Here is a 25276-nt window from a genome sequence, read left to right as displayed (position 1 = left end):
AATAGAACAGTCTATGGCGTAACTTTGCACTTGTCTCAGTGAGTGGCTGACATGTTCACAGCAGAGCTCATCTAATCTAATCTTGTTCATCAGAGCAAACACACATACACATGAACTTCAGCTCAGCCTCAACACATCACATCTATTTACTCTCCTCTGAGAGTTTAACCTTTGGCCTCTCACCCACTACTCTACAAACACTCGCTCATTCATGCATTCATTCACTTATTCATGCCTTCACCGCTCAATCAGTTCTTTACTAACTCCTACTAGTCCATTTATTCTCTCACTCACTAATTATTTTATTCACTCATTCATTCATTTATTCACTGACTGATTTATTCATTCACTTACTGACTCGTTCATTTTGACCTGTTCATTCGGTCATTCACTCAGTCACTCACCAATTTATTAATTCACAGACTCACTCATTCATTCTGACTCATTCATTCAGTTGTTCACTCACTCACAAATTCATTCACTCACAAACTTTTTTATTCACTCTCTGACTCATTCATTCATTCACTGACTCACTCACTCATTCATTCTTCCTCACTCACTCACTCACTTACTCACTCACTGGCTTACTCATTAATTTGCTCCCTTACTCTTTCATTCATTCACAAATTTATTTATTCACTCACTGACTCATTCACTCATGCCTCCTTTATTTTGTTCACTTGCTGATTCATTTATTCATTCTTCCTGATTTGTTTATCCACTCACTATCTGGCTTACTGATTAATTCACTGCATTATTCATTCATTCATCCTTTCTTCCCTCCTTCCTTCCTTTCTTCCTTCATTCATTTGTTAACTTAATGACCCATTCATTCTGACCCATTCATTCACTCACTCACTCACTCACTCACTAATTTATTTATTCACTCACTAACTCATTAATTACTGAATCATTCATTCATTCATTCTGACTCATTTATTCACTGACTCTCTGCCTTACTCATTAATTCGCTCTATTATTCATTCATTCCCTCACTCACTCACTTATTCATTCATTTATGCACCCTCCATTCATCATTCATTTACTCAATCTTTCTTTAATTCATTCATTCACTGACTGACTGACTCATTCACTCAGTCACACAGTATTTTGTTTATTCATTTATTATTAACGTAATGTCCTTACGATTGTGTCGTCATCCTTCTCTCAGCCCTGTCTTTCCTAGCTCATCAGCTCTATCTCTGTTTTTACACTCGCTCTCACTTCTCTCTCTCTGGGTCTCTATAGTCAAAAGGTGTGCGCTTGAAATAATGAGAGTGAGGCCCCTTTAACCCCCATCCTCTTACCACTCTCCCCATAGTATTTACACCTCATTAAACCTGAAATAGCTTTAATATTTAAAACATTGTGAACAGATCTCAACCCTCCCGCCCTGAACACCTCTGGATTTTTCCCCTCCCTCGTCGCTTTCTCCCAGTTTAATAATCTACTTTCATATTTCCTTCCTCTCCATTAAAACCAAAATAGATTTCATATTTCACAAGTTAAACTTTTACTTTTTTCTTCTTGTGCTCAGTCCCTCATCTGTTCCCTTTTCCTCCCTCTCTGTCCCTCATCCGATGTGCCTCCCTATTTTCTTTTGATTGAGACTCACCATCCCACCAGATGACCTTCACAGTTCTCTTCTCTATCTTTCTTTCTCTTGTTTCTCTGTTTCTTTCTCTCTCCCTCTGTCTCCCCCATGGCATTCTGGGTTGCCCCTCAATGTAGCTGAATGCTTGTTTGTTCTGGGGTAAGGCGTCATGTCGGACTATCAGACAGAGTTCTTGTGTTCCGCCTCGCTCTATGCCATTCTCTCGCCTCTCTCTTCAGTCTCCCTCTGTTCCTCCCTTACTACAACAAGTCTCTTCAACTACAATAAGGTGAACCGGGCCAGATAATTAGGTATTAATTGGTCAGTGCATAGAATCTTTAAAGGAGTGAAAGGGTAACACTTTAGTATAAGGATCAATTCTCACTATTAACTAGTTGCTTATTAGCATGCCTATTATTAACATTTTGGCTGTTTATTAGTACTTATAAAGCACATATTCTGCATGACCATATTCTACATCCACAATCCTACCCAATACCTAAACTTAACAACTACTTTACTAACTATTAATAAGCAGCAAATTAGGAGTTTAATGAGGCAAAAGTCATAGTTAATGGTTTGTTAATAGCAAGAATCGGACCTTAAAATAAAGTGTGACCAATGAGCGAAATCACAACACTTAATATAGCATCTGTAGGAAATGAAGTCTTGCCGTTCAGTTGCAAGATGACATCTTTGCTTGTATTTTGTGCATTCATTTGAAAATAGTTGCAAAAATAATGTTTACCATCTTTACATGACCCTGAAAAATACATTTTTCTAGCCTGGTTTGTACTAAAGAGACAACATTCATGACTGTTTTGTGGTCAGATTTTATTGATTTGACAAATGCAGTTTAAAAATAAGCTTGGCAAACAATTCTGGAATCTTTCTTCTTTCGTGTAGTACTTGCAACAATTAGAAATAGCTGCCCCAGGGAGTTACCAAGATGGCCACCAAGTCAGCTGATTTGCCTGATTCTGAAAGGGAATATTCTGGGTTTTTTTACCACCTAATGTGAGTTTACTGTTTGTGTCAATTACCACAGTCAGAATTTTTTTTAAAAATTCAGACAATAATCACAAGTGCTGGGAGTTTATAGCAGGAAACTCTCTTCCTTTATTCGGTGCTGTTGGTCAATTTATAATTTATCTAACCTTTATTTTTGTTGTTCAGGTTTCAGGTCCACTAACTGTTTTTAGGCTCTTCCCACTGTCCTTGTCTCTTTCGCTCTCTTTGCTTGGAAATAACATGTCTGTCACTCCTCCACGCCTCCCACCTGTGTGTCTCACTGTCTCTTTGAAAGTGAACACTCTTGACTTTATCATGGACAGAAAAATCCAGACTTCCTCATGGTGGAGTTCCCTCCTGCTTCAGTGCTCTGGTCTCTGAGTACACGACCCCTCCCAGAATCCTTTACACATGCACTATATATAGACACTTTGGCCTCTAAAACCAAGAGGTGCCTCAAGCCAGGACGCACCACGGTGTCTCGGCTTTGGCCAGTGAAGATGACGATGATAGCAATGCCATTTTCCAAAACGTAAGCACCCCCTGCCCTTGGAACAGAATGCCTGAGCTACTCAGCAGAGATGGAGGGATGGTAGAAGGTTCCAGTTTTTATACCAGATCATCCCCTTCCAACACCTGTGTTGTATCAGTAACAAAAATGGCCCACTGCCCATCTCTGCCATCTGGGCTTCTCCCCAGTCTCATGGGGCAACACTGAAAAGAAGCCCTGCCAGCAAAAATTTTCTTTGAAACAAAAGTTTGCACATGACTTACATTTACTTTTCTGTGCTATTTTGGGGGACCATTTGATTGATATACAAAGTAGATTGGATCCAGTGGGAGCCATATCCTACAGTGCACAGTGCTTCAGGTGACCTGAGTTCTGCAATCATGGTCATTTCCTGACCCCATCCCCTTTCTCCTCCTGCATTGCTTCCTATATTTCCTCTCAAAATAAAAAGTCCAAAAACATAAAAAAGTAGAAATGGATAAGGGCACAACATGGTAGCCTAAAACTCAAATTATCTGCATGATCACCAAATCTCAATGTGTGCACAGTTGGTACTGTAACCACTAAGCCACGGTTCTGTCATTTACTTTTTTCATCGCTTGTTGGGAATCGGTCCAAAACCAATCCTCACCCATTGAGGTAAATATTTCCTTACATTAACTTGTTTGAGGGAAGACCATGCTCAACTGGCTTATTGCAAAGTAATAGATGTCTTGAGAGGAACACAATGAGACAAGCTGCTTAGTATTGTGGTGGGCTGTTTAATGGAGGATAATCCCATTAATCACAATGCATAGGGTGGGGGGAATATGCTTTGCTCTCGTCACTCACCATCAGAATCAAAGCTGATCTCCGGATATAGTGGATGTTACAGGCATTGTCCTGCTATTATTCAAAAGTTATGCTTGTGTTTCGTACCTTTTTAATGGAGAGGGCCTGTCTGCACTTGTGACAGACACTGAAGCATATTTAGAAAGCTTGAAGCATTGGACTGATAAGAATGTATAAAGATCAGCTTTGAGCATGTGGAAAGATCTGGATCAGTTTTAAATGCAGAAGGAATATGGCAAGTTGGATTTTGGAAAGCACAACTATAGGGCCCTATGATTTCTGTGATGTGAAAACGCAGACAGAGTCGTGGAATCCAGTCAAAAAAAAAATAGAATTTACTGTATAATACGGAATTTGCCAAATTTTGGACGAATAAATCAAAAGTAGGTCACTTCATGAGCATTTTGCCATTTCTTTTGAGAAAAACGATCATATCATATACAAACAGAAACTTAAAGGTCTTCACAGCAACCCGTCAAAATAAAAGTTCAGTTTAACTTGAATAAACTGTGACAGAATTGTTTTGACAAAAATGTTTATAACATTGTAAATATAAATATTTGGATATTTATCTTACAAAAACGCATCGATCCGCAACAGGACGGCTTTATTCATTCAACCCCACCCCCCACCCCCTCCGGAGCCGTGTGAGGCACGTTTTATTATGGATGGATGCGCTTTATTTGATTTCTTTTGGACTGTTGAAAAAAACACTCGCCCACTGCCATTATAAAGCTTGGAAGAGCAAGGACAAATTTTAATATAACTCTGACTGGATTCGTCTGAAAGAAGAAAGTCATATAATTTTCATAAGTCAGGCTAATTTTCATTTTTGGGTGAACTAACCCTTTAAATTGTGAAACTTTCACGATTTCAATTAATTAGACATGCTTTTTGATTAATACAATTTTATTTAACCATAAAAACAGAGTCTAGAAGAATTACAACAGAAAAAAAAACTGAATCCAGAAAAATTAAAACGGAAAAAAAAAAAAACGGAATTTGGGAAAAAATAAAACGGATTCCATAAGGCCCTACAACTAGAACTGTTGGACCCTTGGACTTTTTGAAGTCACTGGTCATTTCATGTCATCCAATTGTGTTACAGCGTGTCCAATCCTAAATCTGGAGGGACACTTTCCTGCAGAGTTTAGCACCAGCACTAATTAAACACACCTGAACCAGCTAATAAAGGTCTTCAGGATCAGTAGAACCTTTCAGGCAGGTGTGATTGAGCTAAACTCTGCAGGAAACAGGATTGGATGCCTCTGTGTTACATAAACAAAACTTTTGATCAGATGATCTTTGCAGGTTTTTTCTTTAAGCCACGTTCCTTGAACCTCCCAATAATATACATTTTGGAAGTTTTTCTTATCTGACCCAGCCATTTCAGTTCTTGGGTCTCTAATAACAAGTTGACAAGTCTCTTTTATTAAGGGAACATCCAAAATGTGTCCTATTGGGGAATCTCCAGGAGCAGGGTTGGAAACCACTGTTTTGTGTCCTTGAGATGCACTTTCCCAATGATGTCCAATCCTGCTCCTGCAGGGCCAATCGAGGTCTTCAGGATTAGTAGAAAGCGTGTTGGCGCAGATTGGAGCTAAACTCTGTCTGCAGGACATTGGCCCTCCAGGAACAGGATTGTGCACCCCAATCAATAGATTTGCTGTGGTCTGTGATGACTCTAGTTGGTAGCCACCAAAACTGATCACTGAGAGACAGGGAGAGAAAGAGGAGAGAGTACTGGGACATGATTATAGGTCTGACAGGATATATCTCTGTTTGTCCCGTGTTTAGACACTCTGAGTAAGTCTTTGATTGTATATGGGTTCAGATCTCCTTACTGTTCGTCTCGTTGTGACTGTGCACTAGCACTAGCTCCAGGCAGACTGCTGTGGACGGAGAGGGTAATAGGTACATGTGTGTGTGTGTGTTTGAGAGTGTGTAAAGGGGTTAGAACACCACCAAACCGTCAAACTTCCCCATTCAGGACAGGACAACGCCCTGCTGTTTGTTTTCTTCTGCTGTATTTTACTCCGCGGCTTTTTCTTCCTCTTCTGGTTTTACGGGGGGTTTCTGTTCTTTATAGACAAACCCCCACCCTCTTCTGCTCTCTACCCTCCAGTCAGACCGGTTTGAGCAAAGAGAGAGCGAGAGCGAGAGAGAGAAAGGAGAGAAGAGGAAGAAGTGAGCTGTTTGGACAAACGGACGCCCCGGGCAGGATGTGGAGGTTCGCTGCCCTCTGGGTGTGTCGGATTGGCCCTGCTACACAGACACACACACACAACCGGCGTGGGAGGGCAAAATCTCCCTTCCTCACACACACACACTCATTTTTCAACCCCACACCCTCTCCAGCTCCTCTCGATCCTCCACCCATTGTCCTCCCCTCACCTCCTCCCTGTGGCTGCACCCTGCTTTCCCTCGTTCCTAAATAAGGAGAGGTTTAGGGGAGAGGGTGTTAAAGGTGGAAGGGGAAATTCCTATGTGTGCATGTGAAAGTGGGCAATGGCTGATACATGAACTGTAGCTACAGCACCATAACTGCATGTGTTCTAAAGATGATGATGTGTGTTGCAAGATGTGTTATATGTGTGTCATATATGCTGTAGAAACAGGTGTGATTATGCAGCAGTGGAGTACGTGTGTGGGAGGGGGGACAACTATATTTAGTCATACAAATTTGTCCCTACAACCTAAATAAAGGAATGTGCTTTAACTGTTAAATGGTTCATATACAGTATGTTTTTAAAATATTTTTATTATTCAATTATTATAATTTTTTTTACTACTACTGTTATGATTAAAATTGCAAAAAAGTATCCTTTAGAAGGAGCTTTCTCTATTAAAGGGATAGTTCACCCAAAAATGAAAATTCTGTCATTAATTACTCACCCTCATGTCGTTCCAAAACTGTGAGACCTTCATTCATCTTTGTAATACAAATTAAGATATTTTTGATGAAATTCAAGAGCTTTCTGACCTTGCATATACAACAACGCAACTTGAACTATGTTCAGGGCCCAGAAAGGTAGCAAGGACATCGTTAAAATAGTCCATGTGACATCAGTGGCTCAACCATAATTTTATGAAGCTTTTTTTTGTGCACAAAGAAAACATTCTCGTAGCTTCATAAAATTATGGTTGAGCCACTGATGTCACATGGACTATTTAAATGATGTCCTTACTACCTTTTTTGGCCTGGGAACATTTCAGTTACATTGCTGTCTATGGAGGGTCAGAAAGCTCTCGGATTTCATCAAAAATATCTTAATTTCTGTTCCAAAGATGAACGGGTTACGAAGGTTTTACGGGTTTGGAACAACATGAGAGCAATTTTTGACAGTAATTAATGACAGAATTTTCATTTTTGGGTGAACTATCACTTTAATGGCTTTTCTTAAATTTGCTTGAATAATTTTTAGGCAACATAAATATTTAATTATATTATAGGTTAGGAGTGGGTGGTATACTAGTTTAAAAGGAAAAAACATTACTAGTCACATGACATTTACAACTTAATTCTGAACTGAGAGAACTGAACCCGAGGACCCATAAATGAAGATGGCAGATTTCAAATTATGTACTTCCTGCACCAGCCAACCAATTGCTGCTGAGATTAATGGAAATGCTAACAGATCTGTAGTCATTACAGTTTGCTTTATGTAAACACAGGCGAAGTCTACAGTATGTCCTTGTGTATATATCTAGGTAAATGCATGTGTGTATGTGTGTGTGTGTGTGTGTGTGTGTGTGTGTGTGTGTGAAGGGGGTGTTAGTATTAATGCATGGAGGATACAAATCTCTTGCATGTCCCCAATTGTGCCCCATCAATTCAGCGTGTCACTTCTGTTTTCTTTCAAATAATGGACTGCAGCGACTGTGTGTGTGTGTGTGTGTGTGTGATGGAATGCCCTTGAAGAGATGCAGTATCTTTGGGCGTGAGCTTCACACCGTCAGAAGCATTCCCTGGCTTCTGTTTCATGCCCACCAAACACACACACACACACACACATTCAAACTCAGGCACACAGTAAAAGCAGCATTGTGGTTTTCTTTGTGAATACTCTTGTACCGAAGTGGATTTTTTGGACCAGCTCACTCAGTGACAGCGGTATGAAGTTAAAGGCTCCCTTTTCGGAGAAAATGGCAGGAGGCCGGCAGATTGCCCCCCCACCTTTCTCTCTCAGAGGTATTGTGTGAGGTGAGAGAGAGAGTGAGAGAGGTGTCACCATCCTTCCCCTGAGGCGATCAGTATGGAGGGTCTGGGCTCATCACCAGCTCGGCTCCAAACAATCAGGACCTCACGGCAGGAGCTGCACACACACAAACACACCCCTTTCCACCAAAACAGTGCTGGAGCCAGGCCGGGGGAGCTGAGGACCACTCTCACAAGCAGCTTATCTGTACAGTGACGTAACTGAGTATGTTACTCAATTGCAGTCTTTTTTTAACAGGTTGTAGATCTAGTGTTAAGAACATAGTTGAAAATATTTCTTCAACACTGCGAGATGAAAGATTTGACCCTCTAGGGTTGAGGTGTAAAACAATGGTTCCTACATTAACATTGTTACTGGTGGAGAAACAATGTTTTGGTAATTACGTGAGTTGATTTTTAGTGCTGATGAATAACATTGTTTTAAGCTTAATGATGTAACTGTGGTCACAGGTGATAGCAAATGTCACTAATGACATAAAAACTAATGCAATATTAAAAATAAAAAGTTAAATATCCATAAATAATGCCTTTTGAGCCCGTAACTGTACATGGGCTGTAATAGCCAGACCTTCTCTTTTATTTACATACTTTTTATTTACATACTGTACCAAAGATGAATGACATGAAACTGATCATTCCTGGCTCAAATTCTAAATCATTATTATAAGCTTACTGTTGTGAATTAGGAAACGCTTATTTTTGTTAAGTACTTTCTTCAAAAATGTATATATGTTTAGATGTAAAAAAACAAATCATCCGTATTGCAGCTTTAATTTAATTTTGTTCTTCATGCCATGAGAAATTGGCTTTGATTTAACAGTCATACTTTTTTAATTCACAGCAATCAACTCACTCACAACATTTGCAAATATGAAAAAAAAAACAAAGGAAGTAAATAAAGTTAGGGTGTCTGTTGCATTGAGCACTTCCAATGAATAGATATGAATTACTTATTTGAGTTTAAATTATTATAATTTTTTTACACATAATTAAATATGTAAGACGGATGAGACAACAGATTGAACAAACTAGCACAACTATATAGGAAATCGGTTGCCTGCTGTCAGTTATACAGTTTCATTATAAAACTTACAGTGTCATTCTACAACAACATGTAGAATCCCGTGACTGACCAATCAGAATTGAGTATTTCAGAGGGCAGTGGACTATAGAAACAGGATAAAGATAAGTCTGATGTCTCTCGCGATTCTGTGTTTGGCTTTGTAAAAGAATTCACCACAACCTTGAAGCAGTCTCACTTCAAGGTTTGTCCTCCTCTCACTCTCATTCTTTTACCCCACATCCTCCTTGTTTTCTTTTTTTTTTTTCTGTTGGCACAATTATGGAGAAAAAGGGCAGGAGGAGGAGGATGTGAAAAGAAAGAAGTGGGAAAAAAAGGGAGGAGGAAAGTAGGAGAGAAAGAGAGATAAAGTTGGGACACCCCGGCCCCTCTCTCTCTGATAACTGGCTCCAGAGTCTGTGGGGGTTAGGGATTCCTGTCTGCGCTATCGGGCAAACACACACACACACACACACTCAGATCCACCCGTCCTGCATTCCTGAGACCGCATGAGGAAGTGGCCGTTAGTGTCCTCCCAAACAGTCCATTTCTTTCCCCCTCTCGCTCCACATCCATCCTCTCTATCCCTCTATTTTTCCACCACTTCCAGCCTCCATTCCTTCTCTTCTGAGGAATTACAACTATGAGGTCAATTATGTCTCTTTCCTTCATTTGCTATTTTCCTCATCTTAACCGCTTCTCTCCCTCATCTTCTTTCTAACCTCTGGTCCCCTGCACTCCCTCTGTGTCTTTCCATCTCCTTTATACTGTCTTTCTCTTTTTGTCCTATATTCATTACCAAAATCTAGTTAGCCTTTGTATTTGGCCATTTTAAAGCATCAGAGGCGCACACCCAAAACAAAGCCTCCTCCAGAAGTTAGTCACTGACATTAAATTAAATTGGGAGAAGGGGAAAAAAACTCAAAAAATCCAAGATGGCAGATAAAGTTAACAGTAGAAATGACTATAAATATTTAAGCAATTGGCTATTTTACACAGTATTTGTGTGTGCTGTTTGTCTTATGGTTATAGACTTATTTTATCATAGCAGCTTGCTAATATTAAAGTCTAGTGGTATTAATGGGTCATAGTTCAGGGTAGATTTCATACTTAATTGAACTTGAATGAAAATTAGGCTTTTAAAGGATAATTGAACAAAACAAGCAAGCATTTTATTTTTATTTTAAATTGGAATCAAAGTTATATTTTCCCCCCAAAATCATGCAGCCCTAACAGTTGCCTGTGTAGATAGCTGACAGCACAGCAGCTCAGTAGATTGGAACAGAGCTATTGTCATACATTTTCACTCATCCCTTCTTTCTAGCTCAGTTCTCTCCGCTCATGCCCCAGTCGCGCTCTGTCATTAGCTCCGATGCGTTCTGATGAGGCTTCACAGAGAGAGTGTGTAAAACTGTGTAGCGTATTACCCACATGTCAACGGGGCCAGCTCTGTGGCCCCCACCACAAGTGGAAGAGGAAGTGACACGTCAGCTAGCTTAAATAAGACCCCGATTCTCTAACTCTCCGTCCGTCATACTCTAGAGGAGGGCATGATTCTGCTGATTTGATCACATGCAATTAATTTCAACGACCCAACTCTCCTCTGGCGAGAGGGAATAAGACACTTCCGTTTCACTTTCTTCCCCTCTCTTTTCTCTTTCCCACTCTTGCCCCTCCTGAAAACCTCCTTATTGTTCCATTTTAGATCGGTGCGTCAGTCACAGTAACCTTGTACAGAGTTATATTAAGATTCCAGCAGATCACACACTATCCTGCGTCTCTCATTGTACTAATGAACTCTTCTGCTTACTGAAGAACTGTCTTGATATGTAGAACATCTACATGAGATGTTGTTGCCATGGAGCTCCAGTGACTATGCGTGGCAGATGCGCACATTTTGCGCGAGGTTGTATGACGTGTTTTGACAGTGGCAGGATTACCTGTTCTCTGAGGTCCCCTTATAATGTTATCAAGATTTTTGCATCAAAAAACATCATATCAAATGATCTGTAAGAAGAGACAAAGCAATAGTGACCACACTGTAAAAAAAAAAAAAAAAAAATCTGTAAAATATACAGTACAAAACCGGCAGCTGTGGTTGCCAGAATTTTACTGTATAAAATACAATAGCAACGTTTTAGGTTTTACGGTTATAACTTAAATTTACAGTTAGATACCATAATTTCATTAACTGATATAATGTTAATATACCAACCTATTGAAGTACCGAAATCTGTTTTGTACCTTTGTAATACACTGATAACCACCAAAAGCAGGTGGTGATGAGAAAGTCTCATGATGAACTAAAGCCTATCACAAGCAGCTTTTAAATATTAACATATATATAGAAGGTGCACAGTCATTCACACAAACACTAAACACCACCGTAGTAACACACATGAAACTGAAACAATGCAAGAAACGGTCACACTTTATATTAGGTGGCATCAAAAAATAAGTACAATGTACTTATTGTGGTCATATTGTATTGCAAAACACCTCTGCTGCTATTGAGGTGGGATACGGGTAAGGTTAGGGACAGGTTTGGTGATATGGGTAAATTTAAGGGTGGGTTAAGGTGTAAGGGATGCGTCAACAGTGTAATTATAAATGTAATTACAGAAATTAATTACAGATGTAATTACATATAGGTATTTTTAAAAATATAAGTACAATGACAAAACATGTATGTACACAATAAATGCATTGTACCAAATTATTAATTTAAATGTAAGTACACAGTAGTTAAGGCCACCTAATATAAAGTGCGACCCAATAAACATTAATTTAACAACATTAGGTGTAACATACAACCCTAATGTACAAAACTGATAAGAAAAAACTAAGAAACAAAAAAATTTCAACTAAAAATTGGAAATGTAATGCAGGGAATTCTGGGAATGTCAATTTACGGTTATTCACTGTAAATTATATGTTCTTTTTCACTTCCAAAAACGGTATACTACCATAAAATTACATGTAATGTCCAATACAGTTTTTCACCGTATAATGAAAACAGTTAGGCTACTCACACTTGTGTTGCGACATTACTTTCAGATCAAATATAGTCGGCACAGCATCATCTTTTAGTTTCAATCTTTCTGAAAATCCCGTATTGAATTGTGCCTTGTTTATAAATGAATCCGCAGTAAAATGAAGTGAACAAAGGACCGAGTTCTTACTGACGCGGTCTGGATCTTCATTAAAAATAAAGTTCATTCACTCTTTCCTAACGCTGGGATCAGAAGGAAGGCAATGCAAAGACTGTTTTTCCACAACTTGGCACTTTTTGTATTCGGAGCATCTTTATTGTTTAGTTTCTTCGTAGACCTGCGTTTGCCTCTTGTTATTTACACTACATGCATAAATCGGTGGGCGGGGCTAAACAGGCAGCGATGTAGAAGCAGGCGTTGATCTTCTTTTGCTGACGTGGTGTTTAGTCACACTATTATATCATAGAGTGGTACATTCCACACTCTGTCGTTTTGGCAGACTGGCTTCAATATAAGCTGTTTTTAGACTAACAAGTAAGATTTGAATTCTGAAACTTACAGGATGTTTTTATAGTACAATGACCTCTTATTTGTCAAAAGATCAAGGAAATTTTGTTTTCTCAGTTCATGACCCTTTTAAGATTTTGAGATCACGTGCAGTCCCATCATCTCTCATTATAAATTGTTGGCTCTCACATTCACTTCCACTGTGTCGAGTTGAAATGTAGAACCCTCTACATGAGATCCTGTTGCCATGGAGCTCCAATGACCATGTGGAGCCACAGACTGCATGTCGGTCACATGGAGTTAAAGTTGTATGGCGTGTTTTGAGAGCTGCAGAATTACCTGAGGAACTGGGAATTTGTGCATGAATGATCATTCAATACAATAATTTCTAATGGTTTTATTAAAACATTGAGTGGCTTTTGACCCAGTTGACACTGCTGATGATGAGGTTTGAGTTTTTGTTTTTTTGGAATCGTATCGTGTGTCAGATAATCTGACATTAAGTACTCTATCTGATTGTCTTATCCACCTGAAGACCTGGCGTCTCTCTCCTGCTCATTTCTCCTCAGGCTTTCCATTTGGCCTCATACCTGGAGTCTGTCTACACTCTTATGGCAGACCTTTACGTCTGTACTGACCACTTTAAGTCTTAATTCTCACTCAGTCGCTCTCTGAGCTTATTCATCTGGCTCCTGTGTTCTTCTTCGCCCAAGACAGAAGTTACCAAGGATACGGCCATACAGCCAAGCTTGATACAGTTCATGATGAGTCAGAAATACAGTAAACGTGGGACGGGACACATACACATGTAGGCCCAGTTTACACATATTATTAAAGTCAAACGTTGTCATTTGCAGTCTGTTTTACTTGTGTAATTTTACATGTTTCAGAGTTAGGATATTGAATGAGAAAAAAATGTAGGGCATGACCAGAATCCGTTTCGCCCGGAACAGATGTTAACACCAGGTATAAACAGGTTCAGTCAGCTTCATTGCTTTTATGATCACATCCTGTTTTTTTATTTATGGGTTCTTTGCCACTTTTTTTTTTTTTGTCAAGGACAGATGAGATAATGGGAAACTACTTGGGGAAAAAATGGGGTTTGGGAAATGACTAAATCCACAATCAAACTTGGGAATTGCCTGGACAGAAATGCACCGCTAGGCCGTGTCTCCATTACTGTCAAATTTACAGTAATTTGACCTCATTCAAAGTGTCTGTCAGCAGACATTCCTCAAAGGTACAACACACTCCAGCGTCTATCAACTGTGTGGAAACTTACTGTATGAAAAATGTTTGTAATGTGTATGTTCAAGGTCCAAAATTAACAGTTGCTAAGTGCCAAATGAGAGTAAAATTACCTTTGGCGAGTAAATAAATTGGAGTAACTCCATTTGGCTGGCAACTTTATAAGGATTTGCAACATAATACGTGGCTTAAATTGAACTGTAAGAAAGATAGTCTGACTTTTCACTGATGTAAGAGACTTAGCAACGTAGGCCTATCAAAGAAGACTTTTAATAACATTTTTCCTCAGTAAAAATTTATCAGGTTTATCCAGTGTGGTGACACATACTGTTTGTGCAACATTCCTCCCATTAAGCCACGAATATATTAGGGGACAAAATCATGATGCATCTTCATGTTTTATGCAGTTTCAGAGAGACTGAGACTCATCTCATATATGATGCTGTGAATGACCGGTGTTGTTTGTCACAAATATACAAGGGAGAAAAAAAGCTTTACACCGTGTCTACCCTGGACACGAGCGGTGCAACACGACAAATTCCCGACAGTAAACTGCTGCCGCGTTCTATTCATGACGTATTGACACAAATTTCAAATGATTTCAACGGTCGCTTTGTCGCGTCCAGTGTAGACAGACTTTAGCTGTTGCGGCACAACACAACAACTGTCGCGTCTGGTGTAGACTCAGTGTTAATATTCCATTATACAACAGTTAGTTCTGGTCCTTGAATCTGAGTTGAGCAGTATTCCAAGAGTGGTGATATAACAGTCCAACAACACTGGGGCTTTTTAGAGTTTGCATGGCTGTGCTTTTCTGTGTTTGCATGTTTCAGACTGTCAGCGTGTTTATTAGTGAATTTTGCAGTGACCGTTTCTGCAGGTTGCAACGTTACAACAGTGGGAGGCCTCTTTATGAGTGAGTGAGTCAGTCATTCATTAAACACTGTTTTATTTGGGAACAAAACAAGTGAATTTCTTTAAAATTGAGTCATTGAATCATTCACTCAACAAATTCGCTTAAAAACATTGATCTGAATATTCCTACTTCCCTACTATATAGTAGGCGAAAAACAGTATGTGAAATGAGTAGCATTTTCATAGTGTTCATAAAACAGTAGGCAAAAAGTAGCTGGATGACCTAGTAATTCTGACACGATTCTGAAGTGTGCATCTGATTAACACTTTACGATCACATGAGGCCACAGAAAAGTTGTGAATGGCAGTGAAGTGACACAACTGATGGTAGTAGGCCACATGACAGTTACAACTTTAAGAATATAGTATGTCCTGATTACACTCTTACCATACACATTCGTACATATATAGAACATATGGAGAGTTCATTTAAAAAAACAAAAACAGATAACTCCATTTTTAACAATTTTTAAAAATCATGTTTTTTCATAGTGCATTCCAATTAATCTCAATCAAACTGCAGTTGGGTTATTTTGATTGGGTTAAAAATAACAACAACAAAAAACAATACGGCTAACTAACACAATAAAACACAATAAAAAATGATTTTTGAACATTTAAAAAAAAAAAAACGGAGTAATCTGTGTTTGCAAATAAACTCTTCATATACAGAACATACTGTTAGTGATTGTGGGGCAGTTACTAAATTAAAATAAGTATCTACACAGAGAGTATGCGATTTTGGATAAGTGAGTCAACTTAATCGATGAACTGATTCATTCAAAAACACTGATTCATGAGTGAACTATTGATGAGTGAATCATTGAGTCATTTACTGAACTGATTTGACCAAAAATACCATGACTGTGTTGCTCAAAGATGCAAAGGTTAATTCTGTGGTGGTTTTGCTTGGTACTTTTTCATTGGCGGTGTAAAAATAAACAAAGTAACTCTCAATATTGACTCTAAAATGAAGTTACTAAATATTATATTCTTATTTAACTGTAGTATTAAAAAGCATGGCTGTGATTGTGCTGATATTCAGACAAACAGCACACTTGCTCATGTGATTTAACGTGATTTACTGTCTTTACAAGTGAATCATTGAATCATTCACTCAATCAATTTGTTCAAAAACACTGTCTACATCTGAATAAGCCTGATTAAGCCTGATACAGTGAGCCAAAAGTACCTGGATGAACTACTGCTTAGGTAGAGATTCTTAAGTGTGCATTCAGTGGATACTATCCCATAAGGCTGTGGGAGAGGATTTGTGAATGGCAGTGAATTGACACAGCTGACACTAGTAGGTCACATAACAATGGCAACATGCAGTGATGCATTTCTAATAAAGCAATCGTTAAGAACTATTCACCACAAGGTTCATTTTAGACCTTGTGTACGTGTGTTTGGACATCTAAAAAGGGCCAGTCCTGTTGCCTGCTCTTTAAACCCTGATTTCTGGCCTGTGCTCTGGATTTAGCGTCGGTCGCACCCTCCCCAGAGTCGTGCTTTTAGCACAAAGCCCTGCGTGTTTGCTTCCCCTCTCCACCCAGCATTCCATTTTCCCCAAGATCTCCTCTCTCCCACTCTCTCCGGCCCTCCCTTTCTCTCTCCGTCTGTCTTTCTGTCTCTTACGCCCTCTCTCTTTCTGCCGCTCGCACTGTCTGCCACTTTGTGCTCCCTCTCTCTCTCTGCTTTGCTAAGCTGCATTAACTCCCCAGATTACCTTGAGCCCTGCAATCCTCCACTCCCCCTCTCCACCTCCACCCCTGCTCACGCTCACCCTCTCGTCCTCTCTGTCGCCCACTCAACTCCCCCCTCCATCATTACCCACACTTCTCCTCTCGTCTTTCTCCCTCCTTTCTAGCCTTCAGGGTTTGTTTGATTTATTCTTCCTCTATCTATCTATCTCTCTCTCTCTCTCCTCGGAGATTGTGGCCCGACTAGTCCCTAAAAAACAACAGCAAGAGAAAGAGAGAGAGAGAGAGAAAAATAACAACCTCTCTTTTACTTTCCATCATGCCTCCTCTTTCTTCGTTTTTTTTTTCCCTCTCATCCCCCTCTCCCACACTGCTTTTAAATTGCTTCTGAATTCTTCGGCTTTTTTAGTGCCTCCCTCCCTCCATTCCTTGGAAATTACTTTTTACCCTTTCAAACTCCAACCACGCTGAGGAAGCAGGCCTGACCTTCCCCTCCCTACCCATAAGCCCGCTGGACACATGAGTGGCATGTGTATGTTTACATACATGTGCGTTTGCTGTCCCGAGGGGCTGTTTATCGTGGCTAATGAGTGTGTCTGATGTGACGATGTAGTAGATAACAGTTGAACACGACAGCTTAAACAGCTCTCTGTGTGTCTTATCACCGAACAGAAACAAACTCCACGCTGTGTGTGCGCAAACCTGATCTCTGTGCGAGATGGGAGAGCGTCCAGGGACACCTCGAAACTGGCTGAAACAAAAGACAGTGTTGAGTTTCAGCCGGGGAGGGTCGTAATCGCCACAGCAGCTGGAACAGAGGGTCACGGGGTCAAACCCCGTCAGCTGACCCTTTTCTCTCGGCCTTTCTGTGTTGTTCTCTCATTTATTGTGCTTTAATAGACATTCGCCCAACCCCATCCCCTCCAATAACCATTAACACGCACAGATCACACACTCTCCACACTCACAAAAAGCTCTTTCAGAGACGAAGCCCGCATTCAATGCCGCACCACAAGGTCTTACATTAGCCACTACGCGTATGCTCGTTCGTGTTCCTGAATGCATATTTTCTCATGCCGAGAGTTTACGTTCTAGCGCACGATAAACAGATACGTTCGAACCAGCGGACGCCCACGCGCAGACGCACACACAATCACGCGCGGACACAAAGCCAACACCGTGGGTCCGCCTATTTGTGTCTACTCTTAAAAGGGTGTTTTATTTAGCATAAATGTTGAAGCCAAGAGTGCCTGGCTGCCATGGCAACCACATTAAACTGAGATCCCCTTTGCAAGAAAGAATCAAACTGATTCAGCCGTTCTCTTATGAGGGAAACGGGGGACAATACGCGCCATTATTCCCACTGTAATCTCACTCGGTGTGACACAACACTTCAATCAGTGCCCATTAAAGCTTTCAGATTACACACGTGAACAAAGATTCCACGAGCGTTCCTCATTCACTTAAGCTGCTATCTAAAACAAAGCCATAACAATGCCTCCTGTATCCCGACGCACATCTCGAGTGGGACGTAATAACGGCAATGTTAGGAAATGCATTTCGAATGATGTGCATTGAATGAAATAGTATTTCAAATGTCAGCATTCATTGATAGTATGTTATGCTGCGTCGTATATAGTGAATAACTAGTGCCATCAGTGAATACCTGAAGGCTCTCTTAAGGCTCTTTGCAAAGATTTTTGCACCGATTTGCCGTCTAGATGAGTCGATGCTAGTTGCTGAAAGTCAGTCTGCAAAATTGGGCAGTCGAAGTTGACAGATTTCACAGAAATCACGTAGTGTATAATAGGCATAGATTTTTTACCTTCAGAATTTCAGTTCATCCAGTCGGAGGATGTCAAACATGATTTTAGAATACATATTCTTTTTATTTGTCATCATATTCTAGAGTTTGTTGTTTTGGAACAACTTGGTAGTGTGTGATCCTCAGTCGTTTATTCGTATGATGTCCAGTTTTTCTCTCTGATCATTTACAAAGTCAGCAAGAGTATGATTCCTATTGTGTTTTAAAATCTGTTCAGTTTTTAAAAGTTGTGTATTCCAGCCTTTACAGGCTTTTTATACAGTGACTGGGTGTCTGTAAACCTATTAGTTTTTCTGTTTTCTGTTTAGAATCAGAATAAGTGATGCCTAATTAGGCTAAATGAGTCACTCTTTTGGGGAGTTTCTTTTCCATGAATTGGCCAAATGATTAGTAAAAATCAGTTCAGGTTTCTCTCATGCACTGAATCACTTGAAACGGATTCTCAAGCAGTAAAACTTCAGAATATTGAGAAGGAAAATGGTTGTGATGAAGTGGAGTATTTATCTTCAATCATTTATGTCAAACATGCAAAAGCCCAGTGTCTATTACCAGCCACTTGTATTCAGCGCAATTGTCCTTAACTACAGTAGGTAAAGTCATTTTCTGACTAAAGTGTAAAAACACTTAAGAAACAATGAAAGAAGCAAACAAAATACTGAAGACTAGAGTAATGGTTGCTGAAAATTCAGCTTTGATATCAGGGGAATGAATTATATTTAAAATATTAAAACAGAAAACACATTTTAATCAAATAAATCTAGCCTTGGTGAGCATAAGACAATTTAATTAAAAAAAAACAAAAATAACTTTTGAATGGTAGTGTATCTAAGTATTATAATATTTCCATGTGATACCCATATTGCATTTAGATGTATACATTTGAAGAGAAATATATTAAATTCATTTCAAATAGAATTTTAGGGGGTTTCACTGATCCCCTTGATCCTTCTTGCACCCCCCTGGAGGTCCCCAGGCCCTTTTTAAACCCACTGCTTTGGAGATCCTTTTTTTTTTTTTTTAAATACACCTTTGTACTTGTTTGGCAGTTTGTGCAGTTTACACATGCTAAGCTGGTACTTTTTAAAAAATGTTATTTCTGTTATGCATGTTTATGACCCTGCATATCTTCCCAGCTTTGGCTAATGGTACCAGATGAATCAGAACTGGCTCTGCTCATGCTCCATGTGCTCCTGCTGGAACAGCAAGACTCTCCTATAGATTTCTATATGTGTTTGTAAACCTTCTGTGCCCGAATTGCCTGTTGATGCCTGTATATGAGACTGTATCATCTTGAAAACTCGTACTCAGACCCCTGCGTTGTCTGTAGGCTGTTTCAGTTTCCTCATGCATTAGTGTAGAGTGTGTTTGTACATTTAGATGTGTATCACAGCGGGCTCATAACGGCTCTGGGAACGATCCCTCCTGGATCTCGTGTTGAGTGGGACGTAATGAACGGTGAGATATTATAGAGCGCGACGGAGTGGAATACGCGGTGTTTAGAATAACGGAATGCATCAGTATTGTGTTGACTGTAATGTGTTTGTGTTGGGCGAGAGGTCAGGGCAGGTGTGTAGGGGGAGAAATCGGGGTCAAAGGGGCGATTTGCTCCTCTCTTCATTGTGGGCTTCAGGTCTTGGGGCATTTGGGAGCAGCAGATCCATTTTATTGATTGACTCCTGTGGCCCCGGCCCACAGATGAAGGGTGAACTTATCTAATGAATTCCCACTTCCCGTCTCCCCACTCCCCCAACTTAATTAACTCTGCCTGTGTGTGTGTGTGTGTGTGTGTGACCTGTCCACTCTGCTCATTTCTTTCTCCTGCTTGTACTTTTTTCACTTTTCTGCTCACTTGTCAACAATATTTCTTTCCCATCTACTACTAGACTATTATTATTGCAATTTAATCCATGCATATCTTGCAGTTCCTAATAAAGTTACCCAGTCAAACTTCATTTTATTACTTGCTAAGTGTGTATAGCACTCAGTAAGTGTTAATTTTTTAAACCTGACTGAAAGATAGGCATCGTTTGAGTAGACTGTAACTACTTTTGCAGTTTCATTTGACTATTCAAACCCACATTTCCCACCTGAGCACCAAGGCTCAATGTGTCCAGACCATGCATGTTAACCACTAAGCCACAGGTCCAAAATAATGCGTTTGATTTATTGTGTGTTTTTTTTTTTTTTCAATGTTGTCACATTTACACACTCAAACTCTTGCACACACACACACTCTTTGGCTGATTTTGTGATTGTTTCTAAAGCTCTGGGACGGTGAGGGTCAGTTGAATGGTGGCTGCAGCCATTTACACACTTCTCCTCTCAGAGGCTTACACACACCTCTCTGAATTGCGTTTAATCTGCTGGTTTTAGTGAAATATTCCCCTGTGGCAATTGAGCTACACACAGGCAGACAGATATTCACGAACACGCATTCAACATTTCATAAAGAAATTACAGCTACACAGAATCCATGAATGAAAAACATTTACATAAATTATGCATTACACAAATTCAAATTTAGAAATTATGAATTCATGTTGAAATCATCTTGTTTTTAATGCCGGACATCTCTCTCTCTCTCTTTTTCTCTCTCTATCTGTTTCTCTCTCACCTCCACATTTCTACTTCCTCTCTCATTTCTACATCTTCCACATCCTCCCTCTTATTCTGTTTCACAATTACTTCTTTCGGCACCCCGAACAGTGAGAATAAGATATTTTTTCTCTCTATGGACTTGCAGCATAGTGGTATTCTGAAATGACTGCCACATTGCCAGGTCCAATCTGATTGGCTGGCTGCTATGTAACTTCAGTGAGTCAGAGAGCACCAGTCCACTATGAGACAAAGTCATGTTTGCAAGTCACAAAGTTTTCCAGGTTAGTGGTTTCATATGGTTGAGCTAGATAATCAAGTTTTTGCATGGTGGCAAGTTAAATAGATATTCCATAAAGTCGGTTGTGGACCAACACTTGTGCAATTATTTCAAGACTCTTTTCCTCTCCAATTTAATTTTTTCTATCAACTTGGGATGGTAACAATGATATGTTAGAGAAACTCACCCCTAAATAACATTTAAAACAAAACAAATTGTGGTTGGTTGCCTTACATGTTGGTCAGACCAGACCAGTTCCTGTCTAAATGGGCGGTTCTTGGCCAGAATAAACTCTAAAGTGGATCAGGCTGTATGGTTTTATGATTAACATGCATTTAATTTTAATTTTTAATTTAAAAAATAATTTAGAATCGAAAATGTCAGGGTGATTTAACTGATATCATTATGGGGAAAAAACTCATTAAAGGAATCAAATTCTTGAAATGAAAACGTGAAGTAATTTGCCATTTATTATTATTTCTTAAAATATATTAAGAAACTGCTTCACTGCTTATTAATATTTGAAGAAAAAAAAAAAGACATAGAGGGGCCTTGTGGAGACCCTCAAGATTGTGTCAATAAGTCCTTTTTGAACTTCTTATAACATGACAAGATACGTTTAGGATGTAAATGTCATTACGGTTCAAACCCCATCACAAACTTTGTATATTTATAAATTCATTACATTCCTAAAATATATTTTTTTACCTACTCACATATATTTAAGTTGTGAGGAAAATGTTATTTCTGTTTACTTGATGGATACACATGACAGTTTTTCCACTTAAATAAAAACTGTTGTTGAAAATAGTATATACAACACAAATACAAACAGTACATTTCTAAGAACTCAGCACCATTTTATTTCAAATAGTTTTTTTTTAATTTCATTTTCATTTTTTATTCTTTCTTTTATTTATCTTGAACACTTTATTGAACACACTATTGAACACATTTTATTTATCATCGAACCTTCATGCTAATAAAAGTCTAGCTTGGTAAGACCACTAATGTAAATATTGGAAACTGCAGTATCTGTTTAAACAGCACTTATTTTCCAACAATAAAATATTAAAACCAGCTTTGCTCGTTAATGCAAATGTTACAGTAACCAGAGTAGGTTTGAATGATGGAGACTCAGTTCTTCATGAGTGACCTTCTTGTGAACTCCAGGCTGTGGACACCAGAAGAGAAGATAAGATCTTTATGGGGTCAGTGCTTCATGAATGTCTATCTCTCTCTCACACACACACACCCACCGTCTCTCTCTCTCTCTCTCTCTGGAAATGAGCCGTATCCTCCTCTAAAACTCAAAGTTGATGAAGTTGCCGTGCTTGTCATTGGAAGGCCCTCAGATGAAGTTACAGCGTGTGTGTGTTGAGGGAGGGGGTTTATAACACTCATTATGTTTCATCCCCTCACACTGTCTCCATTTCTCTGTCTGTTCATCCAGACCCCAGAGAATACTGTGTAAACACAATACATGCTTCAGAGCCTAGATCTGTGTGTGTGCGCAAGAGAGTGTAAATGTGTATTTTCTGCAAGCATGCTGTCCTAATGTAAGGTGTAATTAAGTGGTGTGAAGTATGGCAGGTTGTGGGCGTGTCTTGCGGTGCCATGACTATAGCGGTTTGCCGGCTAGGCTGTCGTTCGTGCCGCTTTGAGGCTTCCAGTGATCTGAGCTTCACTGACAGCTGTTTTGAGAAGCTCTTCTCCTTTAGGCTGTCAGTTTAGTCTAAACAAGCCTCTCTGGCTCTCTTCTGGTAAATCTTTTTTTTTGTTGTTGTTTTTGTTTTGTGTCTTGCCACTTTTTTTTACTGTTGTTCTTACAGTTTGGACTTCTTACATCCAAGCAGTCGTCCTTGTCTTTGACAGGAGAAGTGTGTATGTGTGTGTTTTGGCAGCCTCCTCTATTTTGCATGATTTGACAGTAGTAATGAATTGGGAAGTAAAGATTCACTTTTCTTTTTTACCCTATGTTTAAAAAGTTTGAACAGCAGGGATGAAATAGTTTTCTTTGTTTGATGGTTTATTTAATTAGTTGTGTTTTTTATTCAGGTTGGAATTCAGATTAGTTCTGTTTTGCAATTTGAATCTAATTTTGATTCAGTTTTATTCTGATTCATTTGGGGATATTTCAAGTTTAACATTGTAATGTATTTAGAGGAGGGACAGATAGTAGCTTCAATGTTGGCAATAAAAATCAGAGTGAATCTGATTATCGAAATTTTAAAAAAGTGCGCCGAACTTAGTTCTATGCATTGGTTCTTGATTGTGAGGCTGCAGACAATTGTAAGAAAGGCGCTGGTTTTATGTGGACAAAATAACTAGAGAAGTCTGGCATGCAACACCAGAAACAAGAGTCTTCCACCAGAAGATTGATTTTTTTAAAGGCATGGATGACTCGTTCACAAAAGATAAATAACATGCATTTAGAAAATAAATGAATTCCCATTTCATGCTGACTTTAATGTCCATTTTGCTTGCATAAAGAACATGCAGTAGTTACAGAGCAGTAATTCAGACTTATTCAAAAATTGTATTTCATTAGTAATCTTTCATCTTCATTTAGTCAAGTCACAAGATCTTTTTTGTGATTTTATGAAGAATTACCGGATTGTTCAAATAAAGGTCCAAATTATTTGTAAAATACTGATATTTTTACACAAGCCTATTTGCCATACTTAAACATGCATTAATCATTCACAAAAAGATGAATAACAAGCATTTAGAAAATTTCATGTTTGACTTTAATGTCCATATTTTTTTCTGCTAATGTTATTTAAATTATAGAGGGCAGTATTTCAGAATGATTCAAAAATGGTAATTCATCTCTTTGAACTATTCATTAAAATAACCTGGTCATAAGGTTCATTTAGTCAAGTCACAAGATCAATCTTACGATTTAAAAAAGGATTGTTCAAATAAAGGACCCAGTTGACCCTTCACAGGGAGTTTGATTGACAGGCGATCTGACCAATCATAACACCGAATCTGCCATTTTTATCCGACAAACAAACCAGACAGGAGAGCAGATTAACGTCGGTGGATTTGAACTTGAAAAATGGTGTATATTGACATCTTTCCACAGTTGAAGCAAGATACCCTCTGATGTTCATTCATGTTTATTTCATGCTATAACTAGTGAAGAGGAAGAGACGATTGGTTCTCCTGTTTGAACTGAGGCTCTATAGCAGGGGTCTCCAACAGGTAGCTCGCCAAGACATATTGACATATCGGCTGTGAGGTTATTTTAATGATCCTGTTTGATTATCGCGATTTGAAAAACTCACAGTAAATACAGTTCAGCTTTAATCAAAATTATTAAGAGTCACGCAGGCGCAACACGTAGAGTAGTTTCATTTCGCGTGAAAACATGACTGAAGGCAGACTGCTGAGGGAAATTATATGAAAGAATATATGATTTCATTATTTGTGTGAATGCATAAGAAACCGACTGTCTTCTGAAAAATTTCATGGCAAGTGCAGTGCAGCTTTGTTTACAGAGGTTACCGTGGAAACAGCTCTGCTCTGCAGTTCATAAGCGCCCTCTGCTGTCAAACTGTGGATTTACAAATTCATTCAGTCTGTCTGCCATATTTTTGTTCAGACCAATGCAAAAATCAGACCAAATTTTTGTGGTAAATCTTAACCGGTCGATGGAAAACAGCCTACCTTGTTATCAGAAGTTTTGAGATTTTTAGAATGCATATTAGCTTATGTAGAACTGTTTATGGAGCAGATCAAATTTAATTGATCATTCTGACTCATTCTTTTATTAAAAAAAGATTTAAAGGCTGATGTGTTATAATTTTATTTTTTTAAAAATGGTCAAAACATGTAGTGTACATGTCAGCAGATAACATGTTATGAATATTTTTTGTTAGTTTAAAATGTAGCCATGATTTTTTAAATGTTTTATTTCACTGTTTATGCAAACAAAAAGTGCATAGTGCTGCTAATTTTATTTGTTGGCTTTTGTCA

The 25276-nt window shown here is 38.9% G+C and overlaps 1 protein-coding gene across 6 annotated transcripts in view; it reads left to right on the top strand.

The window, feature by feature from the left end:
* Nucleotides 1-25276, top strand: part of zbtb46 (zinc finger and BTB domain containing 46) — a 109650-nt gene that overhangs the window by 54580 nt on the left and 29794 nt on the right. The window lies entirely within an intron of this gene.

The sequence above is a fragment of the Onychostoma macrolepis genome, chromosome 23 (assembly GCF_012432095.1).
Source record: "Onychostoma macrolepis isolate SWU-2019 chromosome 23, ASM1243209v1, whole genome shotgun sequence".
Taxonomy (NCBI): Eukaryota; Metazoa; Chordata; class Actinopteri; order Cypriniformes; family Cyprinidae; genus Onychostoma; species Onychostoma macrolepis.
This window is presented reverse-complemented; position numbering and strand designations above follow the sequence as displayed.